A 12,248-nucleotide genomic window follows, 5' to 3' on the forward strand; every position below is an offset into this window, starting at 1 on the left:
CAAATAGGTTACCCATTACAATTTTCCAAATCTAAAATATCAATGTTGATAGATATATCAAAGTTTTGATTTTTCAATTTCAATGGATGTTTTTGAAAAAATTATAAAAAATAAAAAGTAAAATAAAATCATTACATAAATATTTTATTGTTTGAAAGTGAGTAAACATGTTTATCATTTATATTATATTTATATTAGTTTCATTTGATGTTTGCTTTATGTGATTTATGGATTTTTTAGGATGTATTCAAAATATCGATTCATCCCTTCTATTGATGTTGAACTCATGGAAATGTTTCGATAGAAATGTCAACATATCGATGAAAATTTAAAACTATCGTGTTACTTTAAATTTTTTTTTTCATTTGAAGTACTAAAAAATTTTGGTGTAAAAATTTGATTAATGAAAATCTTTTTGAATTTTTGTTAAGATTAAAGGATATTTATGGAACCTTTCAATAATTTGTGAGTATTTTTTAAATAAAACTTTAACGATTTTCATCCAAAACTAATGACAAGGGTATTTTTTAACTGTTTAGAAAGTTTGAGGGCATCTTTTAACTTTTAAAAGTTAAGAAACATTTTTTTACACAAACTGCTAGAGATATTCTTTACACAAACTACTAGAGATATTCTAACACCGACAACATGAACAACTCAGACTACTAATACCAAATTCTTTAATATTATTACATATGTTTTTTTAACCTGTAGATATGTTTGATTTTGGAGTTTTATGAAATTTTAGTTATTGATATGTGTTGTAGACAAATTTAAATATTTAAGTTTAGTAAAGAATATACTCTTACAAGGAGTCGGAATAGATATTAGTTGTTTTTGAAAAACTATGACAAGATTAACTCTATAAATCAACTGCTAATACATGAGTGAATATTGCTTTCACAAAAATGATGATTATAAAAAATCAATTATAACAATTTTTATTCAATTTTTCACAACTTTGGCAAAAGAATTTACAAAATAATGATACTAAAAAAATTAGCCAAATTTAGATTATCTCCTCATGCTCCTTTATAACCTAATTTCCATTGAAATTGGGCTTTTTCCTACTTTTTAAATAGCTTAATTTCCTATTAAATTCTTCCAAACGTGCAACCTACAATGTATATGTATCTCAGCCAAAATTAAGATTCATCACTTGAAAGAGTGGTTGAATTAAGATTTAGGAATTAGTCATAAAATTTGAAACAATGGAAGAAAGTTCTTTGTTTTTTTTTCTTTTAAAGTAAAATCTAGTGAAATGTTATACAAACTTCACAACTTCACAACTTAGTTAATAAGATAACCAATATTATAAGATATTGTTTACACATATACATATATACATGTGATTAAAGTAAAATTAGATTTGAATGTAAATTTAACCTAAAATTATTCTATTCAATTAGAGTAATAAGATAAATAAAGAGCTCAATAAATCTTAGAACAACAAATGTCTTGGTGCTTTAACACTAGAAGCCCAGCAATTTGAAGGAAAGTGTAGCCACATATTTTTATCATACATTTTTTTAAAAAATAATAATAGTAATAATGACTAAGATTTTTATTTTTTTAAAAAAGTAAAAAATTTTGTAATAATATGAAATCTTATAATAATCGTTTTTTTTTATCTTTTATAAAAAAAAAAAAGAGAAAATAAAAAGGTTAATGAGCATATCTATCATTTTAGGGAAAAAAGAAAATTAATTCATTTTAGACAAAATCTCATAATATCAAATTTGATTTATTTCTATAAGCATAACCAATAACCCAGTTCAACATGACAGAACGAAACATGTAAAGATAGACATACGTTTTATGAAGGAGAAACTTGAAAATGACACCATCTATATCTCATACACTCCTAGTCAACAAATAGCTTATATCCTCACCATAGGGTTACTCTGGCATACTTTGACTATTGTGCTAGTAAGTTAGACCTAATTAAGGGTTAGTAGAGTTCTTATAGCCCTAAGGGTTCTCCTAGATTAATTGATTGTTATCTAGTGTTGAGAATTGAAAGCAAGTAGAATTTGAATCAAGAACAATCATTGCAAGTGCAAACTAGCCAGACTGGAACTCAATACCGGTCACAAGAGCAGCGCCAGGAGATACGTCGAGAACTCAAACGAGAGAAACATCATGACAGGTAAGTCAGTCGTCCAAATCATGCTCAAAACTTTGAAATCACATTTCTTGTCCTCACTTCTAAATAGATGAGGATGCTGAGACGACTTTTGCAGGTTGAATGGTGTTGTTTAAAACCAATTTAAAATGTTGAAGTCCCTTAACTTCCTAAGATGTCTCTCCATATCTTGTCTAGTTTTGGTCCACTATTCTTTCTCGATTACCGTGGTTGGGTCATCTCGTTCACTCTAGATTGCATTGAGAGTATAGGGGATTAAGCAATAAACAGACCTAATGAAATCTGGTAGATAAGAAACGAATACTTAATGGATGATCTTGAAAGAGTTTCCATTGTCTCAAACTACAAGCAAGTCGCTTCTTCTGTTCCTATCTCTTCCTCCTGGAACTGTGACCTGTGTTAGAGCAAAAGGAAGTAGTTTAAACCCTTTTAACAGAGAAGAAGCAGCTTGAAATCTTCAATTCGACTTGAAGTTTAGAACTTCACTTATTACTGAAACAGTGCAAAAGCCAAGAAAAAAAAGTCTTACCAGGACTTTTGCCTGGTGATTGAGTTGGTTTTTGAATCAATTACATATATTTTCTCAAAATCTAAGACAAATTCAGGGTCCCACAGCCTTTAATTTCTAAAGTTCTTCGTCAAGAAAACCTGCAAAAGATAAATGAATTGTTTGCACATTCTTATATCTTTTGTTCACATTCCCATCCTTAAGAGAGGACCATCACATGCATAATATTCTTAAATTTCAAACGTCGTTGAGTCAATGAACGTCACTTTGTATGTATATGCTAGTTACTTCTATTCTAACGTATCGCAGCGAAACCTTTACTCGGATTTACAAAGAAATCGAATAGTCCATTAAATTATCATCACTTTCACTAGAAATAGAAAAATAGAGTGAACAATCATCAAATTCTTAAGTCCAACCTTACCTTAAGAACCTCATTTTCGGACTTGTATAATGGATCTCTAAGTGCATCAATAGATGGTTCTGTGACATTGTAGCATCCATAATCACTCTAAGCACATCTAATATACTGCAGTTGTGAAGAAAAGTAAGATCATACACTGCTGAAATTCCTTAAAATCTTATTTTGGTCCTTGAACTATGATATAAACAAAATTCCTTAAAATCTTATTTTGGTCCTTGAACTATGATGTTTGTTCCATATTGTTCTATTATCTTTTAATTATTGTGTTTAAGTCCCTTAACCTTCAATAAGTCAGTTTTAGTCTCAGATTTCTTCATCAAATTAACTGTTAACTTACCAACAGTTCTTCCACAAAAACTTAAATGACCGTCTGTAAACAGTTGCCGACTAGCTAAATGAACATGCTAAATTGAAATCTGTTTATAGAAAATGATTGAAACTTTTCATAAAGGAGATGAACAGAGACAAGTGCTTCCAGATACAAAAGGATACAACAAAAACATAGCATAATGTAAACAATTAACCGCAGAGGATTAAAGGCAAATGTGGTAAGGCTCAAGTAGTAAGACTTTAAAAAGTAAATAAAAACTTAGAGAGGCTTGATAAATGCCGGCCAATTGCACTAGTTATTGTTAATGTAAAGTTAATGAAAATGGCTAAACTAACAGGCTAAGTTTCTGTTCAATTGTTAGTTAAAAACTAATGAAAATGGTTGAAACGGGTTTTTAATCTAGAGTTCAAGACTAAAACATAATAATTTACACCATTTTATCATGTATATAAATGCAAAGAAAGAACAATAATACCTTTTGAGGCATTGGAGGGAGCAAGAACTTTGGGGACGGCATAAACATCAGTATCCGGAGGAGTAACATACATCTACAACCAAAAAACACATCAACGAAAACTTTTTTTAACTATCAAATGAATCTGATAAAGCAAAGTTTGAAATGAAACTAAGCAAATTTTGCCACTAACCTCTCTAAAATCATAAACATCGCTGTTGGGATCCGACGACTTCCTAATGAAGAAATCACAGTGCATAAAACTAATCTTATGAAATTCCTCCTCATTTATCCTATAATCCACAATCATCTCTGAATCCCATCCCTGTGTGAACATGAAGATTTTGCTCTACACAATCGAGATATTCTCATCCCCAACGTCGTCAGAACCCGCTGCTGCAGCTATTGTGGCGACTAGAGGATCGTACTCGATGTCAAAATCTTTGTTGTTGTTGAATTCCTCCATTTCCTCGTCGTTCATGTCGTAGTCATCGGGACCACCACTATCACCGTTGCCATCGCCGGAGAAGACTCGACAAGGGTTTCTTCTAGGGAGGAAGAGAGGAGATGCAAATGAGTGGATTTCCGATAGGGCAGGCTTGGGAGGTGGGGAGGAGAGGTTGCGGAGGAGATGGAGGAGACTCAAAGATGGTTGATTGTGGGGGGCGGCAACGACGACGAGAGGAGGAAGACGGTGGAGTTCATGAGGATGCAAACACTGTTAAGCGGGCACCGAAGAATTCGAACGCTCTTGTGCTGAGTTTGTTGATGGATACTGTCAGGTGGATAATGTTAAAATTAATTAAAATGAACATATTTAAAAACATTTAAAATAATCGTTAATATTAGGAAAATGGTCCAATACGGTCAGTTTTGGGTCTACCATTTAAAAAATAACATACATTTTTTTATATTCGTTTGTTTTTCTCACAGAGTCTGTTTTTTTCACAGCTTTAGCCGAATTCAATTATGAGATTTCTTATTTTGTATTTAAAATTTAAAATAAATGCTATTATACAATTACCAAAATATTTTCCAGCAAACAATTTCATAGTTGTGAAAATACGAACTCATTTAGGTTAAGTTTGAACTTCATTACTCTCAAAATCTATGAGATTTATTGATTTTTGTGTGGGCAAAATTATTTTGTGTATCCTCAAGCTTTTAAGTCTTTACATGTATTCTGCCTTGAACGATTTGATAGTTTATAGCTTTTTTAAAGTTTTGTTATAGGTTTTTTCTTCTTTTTTTTTTTGTGAAATATAAGGTGGCTGGAATATAAGTAGTTGGACGTGTGCATATCTCATTTTTAAATTTTTTCAGGTGGTTATCTGATGAATGTCATAAACCTCATCAACCTAGGCTCATTTAGATTAGGAGTCTCGCTTGAGATTGTTGAAATTGGATTGAGATTTGTTGAATGAGTCTTGAGATTGTTCTAGGTTTGTGTTCATATGCATTATGTGTTGGTTATCGGGGTAGATTTCACCCGAGATTAACCAAGATACATCATAGGATGCATATAAAACACTAATATCGTGACATCACATGTAAATAACCCAAGTACATAGTGAATTTATGTTGTTCTTGACCGAGATTGGATCAAGATTACCTTGAGTTCTAAGACAAAGTACTTATTTTCTTATGTTACCTGTGTTCTCTGTTTGGTAAATGTCTCTTGTCACTAAAATTCGCAATTCAAACATTTTCCTTCCAAAATTGACATGTTGTTCTCACTCGGTGAAAACTATCTCCAATATTAAAAACAAGTTAACTCCTAGGCAATTGTATATGTTTAGGAAAACTACATTCAATCATTTCTTGGAGATTAGGTTGATGTTTAGTGGATCTTTGTGTCATTAAATCTTGTTAAGAGAGTTTGAGGATGATCGATGTGACATTATCAATTTTAAATTACTCAGAGGTCTCTTTCAGACAAGAAGATTTTGGCATTATTACGAGGTTGAGGTTGAGGTATAGGTCAAGACATGTTGTTGAGTTTGAACAGGATAAAAGCTCTTAGATTGAGACGCTTATATTTGGCTGGTAGGGCAAACATGAATGGGTCTAAATTGGATAAAGATTACCAAAACCTTCAATTTGAGGGTTACAAGCCTACGGTGAAGATATCCCTATTATATTTCATCGAGTTAGCAGTGATGGGGATAGAGAGGAGGCAATATATTGAATTGGACCATGTTGGGCCTCACAGATAATTGTAAGGGCTTCATCAGCTATGACTAGGGTAACTTCATATGGGTTAAAACGCTTAGCAGTTTGAATAACAAATCTCCTGAGTCATATAGCCTATATAGGTTCCTGTTCGGATTTTAGTTTACCAGTTTTATGCTAATTATCGTTTTTTTTTCAATACATATAGTTTTTGTTATTATTTTTATTCACGTAATTGTTGCATTTGTAGGTTGGGCCTATGAGATAATGTTGTCCATTAGTGGATGAGTTTCTCAAAAGCAGCGCCGTGATGCCCAAACTTTATGCGTGTGCATGCCTGTCCCATGAGTTTCAAGCACTTGGCCATTTTTCTGCAAATAGTTACATTCTTCCTAACGATATTAAACTGAACGTCGTGGGGCGCTGCATTATTGTAAGGCGGAAGCATAATTAGCTTCATATCCTTTCTCGAATGCCTCAGCTTGCATCGGTTGATGTTGCATGACTTCAAATTGACTAAATTAGCTCCAAAATGATTTTAGCGCCAAATTTCATCTCTTAATTGCTTAAATCATATAACACAATCAAACAAGATCTTAAAATCACGGAACAAACCTAAATTAAGTGGAAATATATAGCATATTACATAGGCTATCAAATTGGTTCTTTTCAAACTTAACAAAGCATCCAACAAATTGATTACCACATTAATGGTATGAACCCTTTTTATTCTTCTAAAGTTATTTTTGTCACGAATGAATTAACCATTTCTGTTCAAATACTTGTAGTGACAGTATTTTTTTATATTTTATTAAGTTATATTTTCGAAACAAGAGTATTTTATGATACAAAACATTAAAGTTTTTCATCTAAATGCAACTGTAAGGGGCCGTTTGGGGGAAAGAAATGAATAAGGGGGAAAAGAATAAGGAAAATGGGGGATTAAGTGGAGAAAATGATTATTATAATCCTTGTTTGAGGGAAGGATTAAGTGGAAGGATTATGAGGATTATTTATAATCTTTGTTTGGGAAAGGATTAAGTGGAATGATTGTGAGAGATTATTTATAATCTGGGAGAAGATTATGTCAGAAGGATTAAAACCAAAATTGTATTTTTTTTTTATTTATACATTAACCCGAATATGAGAAAAAATGCAGAATTGTTTTTTTCCTGTGAATGAAATTCTTTGTTTTTTTCGTGAACCCTATACAAAATGAAAAATGTGCTAATATATGTTGCAAACTTTGTTGGTACCGTTAAAGCCTCAACCAAAAATTGTATTCAAATTAATTTTTTTAGTTAACTGTAACCCAAGCGTTCACAAAAAAACACGTATTAATTTTTTTTGTTGATTTTGTATAAATATTTTTTTTACTTATAACGTATCCCTAATACACTTTCAAAATTGAAGTTTTTTTCAGTTGTACGGTAATTATTATTTTTCTTTTTGTACATTAAATGTTACACAAAATAAAGTGTATTACTTTTTTCGGTTGTGTAAAATACAATTATGAAATTTGTACCGTAAATTAAATTCATAAATAAATTGCATTATTTAATTTATCATATGTCTTCAATTTGCAGTTCAATTTGATTCGTAAATCCAATATATTAAAAAATATGCTCTTTATTTTTTTTATCTGTGGCATATATATTTTTTTTTGCACGACAACCCCATATGAGAGAGTAATTGAATTACATATTTTCCATGTGTACGATATGCTTATGGAATGATTTCCATAAACCAAATACAAAATAAATGTATTAATTTTTTTGCGTTTGTCTAAACTTATTTCTTTTTTTGCGTACGGTTTTCAAGAAATGACGAATAATTGTATTAAAATAATGTTTATATTTCATTTCAACTGTAACCTCAACACACAACAAATATGTATTAATTATAAAGTTGATTTTGTAAAAAACAAATTTGGACCATACAATCATGTCCCAGACATAATATCAATAGCATCATAGATTTTTCGAGGGTGTGACATTTCGGAAATTTCATATGCAAGCCTGCCAGACCAAAAAAAGTCCAAAATGTACTATATAGGGGGGCGACCAGTCCACATGGGCAGACCGCAGGTGTATCCCTATGCGGCGGCGTGGGCGTTTCAAGGACAATGTGGTCATCATGGCCGTACGTTCTTGGGATGTTTACGTCGTCATTCGACCACGTCCTTCCGTCGATCGGGAAGTATGAGCGGGATGTCGAGTTGAAGTACTCGGGTGGGCGGGCCTAGATAATACACAATACAAACAAATTGTATTATTTTTTTCCATTTGTGTAAACTATGTTTCTCAAGTTGTACCGTAAATCGAAGGAATTTTTTTTTTTTGTAAGTTTGTATCATCAATCCTATAGAATAAAAAATTGGATTACGTTGTTTTTATTTTATTTTTTCCATTTTGAAGATTTCTTTTTTCATTTATTAATTTTTTTTCTCCATGAGAACGATAAGCAACATACTAGCGGTTAAAGCCAACGACTATATTTTTGAATTGCAATTAACGAAAAAATCAGTTACATAGTTAATCAGTCTAGCAAAAAATAACAAAAAATATGCAATGGAAACAAAAAACATAACGGGTTAACGCAAACTACATGCAAGAGCTTACCTATCTCACCACTTGGCATTCTTAGTGGGTAGGTGTCTTGCATGCAATAAGCCACTTGCATATCACATGCAAGTGATAAGCTTACCAAATCTCAACAAGTGTTATTATTTAAATTAGTCTAAGGGCAATATGGTGATTCAACATTTAAATCAAATTCAAAGTTTGAGTTTTTCAAGCCCAAAATCAACATTTTGACTTTTAACCATTTTTTCCATCTTGACTAATTTCAACCTTCCAAGCATGAATTCGTATAAATTTCTCCAGAATTTAAATCACATTTGAATATAAAGTTATTCAAAGTTTGATTTTTCAAAGTCAAAAGTCAACATTTTGACTTCTTACTTCTTTACCATTTTCATCAATTCCGAGCTTCCAAATATGAATTCATATTCATATTTAAATTACATTTAAAAATGAAGCTTTATCTTAAATTATAATCGATGACTATATGCTAATTCGAACAATTCGAATTATTCCATCATAATGTTCTAAGTTGATTCCTTATGAGCTAGTGAGGGAACCTAATGGACCTATAGATCAAGGGCTCCAACGATCTGAGATTAACTGACTAAACTCTTTAGATCGAGTTAATCAACCTTCGTTAACTAATGAGTCATTCCACTAAAGTTCCGTAGTTGCACTCCCCTCATATAGATATATTTGTGTCCATGTGATATGACATGATAAGTAAGTTATTCTTTCACAGGTTGTTCATGATCTCGACTGGGTCAAATTACTGTTTTATCCCGACATTATATCTTTTCTCCTTAAGTCCCACTGATCTACTATTAAATAATTGGTTTTAGGCCCAACCTATAAACTGAATCCCTCTCGAGCCAATGAGAGGGTGGGACCCCTTGTTCAAGACTTGGATTCAGTCATTAAGGGAACAACCTATCTACTAACCCTAGAGTGGTAGGAGTGAATTCCGTCTTGCACCCTATGTCCCTAGCTATCCACTCGATCTTACCCCTGAAATGGGAGGCTTATTGGGCCAACGTCATTGAGCTGCCCTCTCCTATGCAGATCTATCGATAATTTCGTGTGAACAGAAGTTCATAGTTAGCTCATGATTAAGATTAAGTTACATTGGATATCTATAAACGAAATAGTCAGTTTTACAAAGTTAACGGTGTTGTAACTTAAAACTGACTATCTCATGGTTCCAATCTTATGTCAACTCTTTACATAGGATGCCCCCACTTACATATCTCTATATGAATGATTTAGGATCACATCATTTGTACTAACTACAAAGTAGGTCGCATCAATAGTATCTCTCGAATAAGGCGCCCAACCTTATCCATATACTATAAACCATTTACGTTATGACTCAAACTTGATCCACTTTTATGTCTGTACATAAAGTTCAAGTCTACATAATAGCCTCAGAACATTATTTTATTGACTTTCAGACTATAGTGTCAATAAGACAATTTTATTGAACAGAATTTTGAATATAAACTACGAGTTTTAGGATATAAATTCCAACACTATAGAGTCTAATGAACAAGTGTCACAAATATATTCATTAAGTTTTTTTTTTTTAATTAATGGTGTACGAGTGACAACAGTTAACTGAACAACATAAACAAACAACTTAGAAACAAAACAAGGATAGAAAGTGAAAAATGAAATGCATCATAATCGCAATAAAATAGTAATTTTCCCAAATGTTTAGTTTATGCAATGTCAAATGAATGTCCCATATTACAAAAAAAATGTATATAGTGTTCATATATGTTACGTATTAAAGGGAAGTCATATACATTCAACAGAAAATGACCTACGTTAAGAGAATGTCGATGTTTGCCTAGTACCTCGAAACTTTACTCTATGTACTCAACCGCACTACATAAGACAGTGATGAAACAGACATAAGGACACCATGTATTATAATATATGTTTGTATATAAAAATGTAGGTAATGATGTGAGAGCGTACCTTATAGTTCGTACCTAACGACGCGTAACAACAGTTGGCAAATGAAAAGGTTAACAGGTAAATGGGAAAAATTATACAAAATGTAAAACATTGTTGTACTTTGCCTCAGAGAACGGTGGTTTGTTTAGTTATATGAAATCCAACTTCAAATGACAAAAATAAACTCATCATGGACATACCAATGCAAAGAGATCTTATTAAATGTGGCGATATGAAGGGGATTGAATCTATAAGAAATGCGGTGACATAAAGGGCATGGATAAAATGTAGTGCAACATACGATAGAAAATCATTGATGCAAAAATGCATAACACACATTAAATGCATTACAATGAAGAACATTCGATGGAGAAACTGAATACAGAAAACAAAAATACGTACCAATATGGAATGTGATATTGAAAGATGAACAACAATGGATGAAAGAGTGACCAACAAAGCAGAATAACATCAAGTGAGGAAGGGGGGGTGGTATATATAAAGGAATGGAGTATCAAAGTTAATGATGCAACAACCTAAAAAAAATATTAATACCATTGTTAAATGTGATGTGTTGACAGGACAAGAAATAGAAAATGGATGGTGAAAGAAGCATTCATAGGCATGCCACACAAGTTAGAGACAGTCAGTGCATGTGAAGGACAGAAAAAACTTCTTTTTTTTTCTTGTTTTACACATTAGAAGTGAAAGAGTTGTAAACAATACATCGCCAAAGGTCTCTGAGTGCTTGAGTGGAATTGAAGGACTACCCGTTAGAACGCTCCATCTTCTCCTCTCCTTTCATGAAATATTCTTTGAACCTCCTACTCTGCATCTTTATTTCCTTCATTCACCAAGGCATCCTTAATCTCCAAATAAAAATAATAGTAGGTCCCCACTTTTAAAGATAGGCTTTCCTTTCGTTCTAAACCTAATATGAAGAAAGCATAACTTCTATTTTGATCTATATTATCGGCTTATATTTCAACAAAGCCTTTCAAGATGTCCAATCAATCTAAGCAATCCTCCATGAGTGCACCCTAATCTGATGAATTTTTGACCTATTCTAAAAGAGATACTACAGCTACTTGGGATTCTAAGACTAAGAAAACTGAAACTGATGGATTTCTCACTCTAGTTCTTCTAACTGACATGAAACTCCTTTATAGCTGCCAACCTCTATATATAGGGCACATACAGTTGAGTACAAAAATAAAAGAGTCGCTGATGTCTAAGGCCACTGAAAGAGAAAGAGTTGCAACCACTTACCCTATTTTAGCGACTTCTATAGGTCGAGCTATTCAAACCTCTCTTGAAATCTTGTAAACAAAGAGACCAGTCAAGAATCTAAAATAGTTATGAACACACACCGTCGTAAAGAGAGAGAGAAATTCCCTTATTATCATAATCCTTTTTTCGTGATCGATCCTCTCTCAAGAATATCTCTGTCTTATGGGACCTCTCCTTTCCAACTAAAGAAAGTCAAAGAAGAGGAGTAGCAACTTCTCAGGGATCTCACTTCTGCAAAAGCAAGAAAAAGCCTATGCAAAATCAACCACAACAGCAAAAGAATGCCCATCAGCAGCAACGTGAAAGGAATATTGCATTCTTCATTGATTTGCTTAAGGGGCTAGTTAAGGGGTCTCCTCATTTAACCTCTCATTCTCAA

The 12,248-nt window shown here is 32.4% G+C and overlaps 1 pseudogene; it reads right to left on the minus strand.

Annotated features, from left to right (window-relative positions):
• Positions 1-2,546: 2,546 nt before the first annotated feature.
• LOC101218349 lies at positions 2,547-6,402 on the minus strand (annotated as a pseudogene).
• Positions 6,403-12,248: the final 5,846 nt, after the last annotated feature.

Source organism: Cucumis sativus, chromosome 5, assembly GCF_000004075.3.
Source record: "Cucumis sativus cultivar 9930 chromosome 5, Cucumber_9930_V3, whole genome shotgun sequence".
Lineage (NCBI taxonomy): Eukaryota > Viridiplantae > Streptophyta > Magnoliopsida > Cucurbitales > Cucurbitaceae > Cucumis > Cucumis sativus.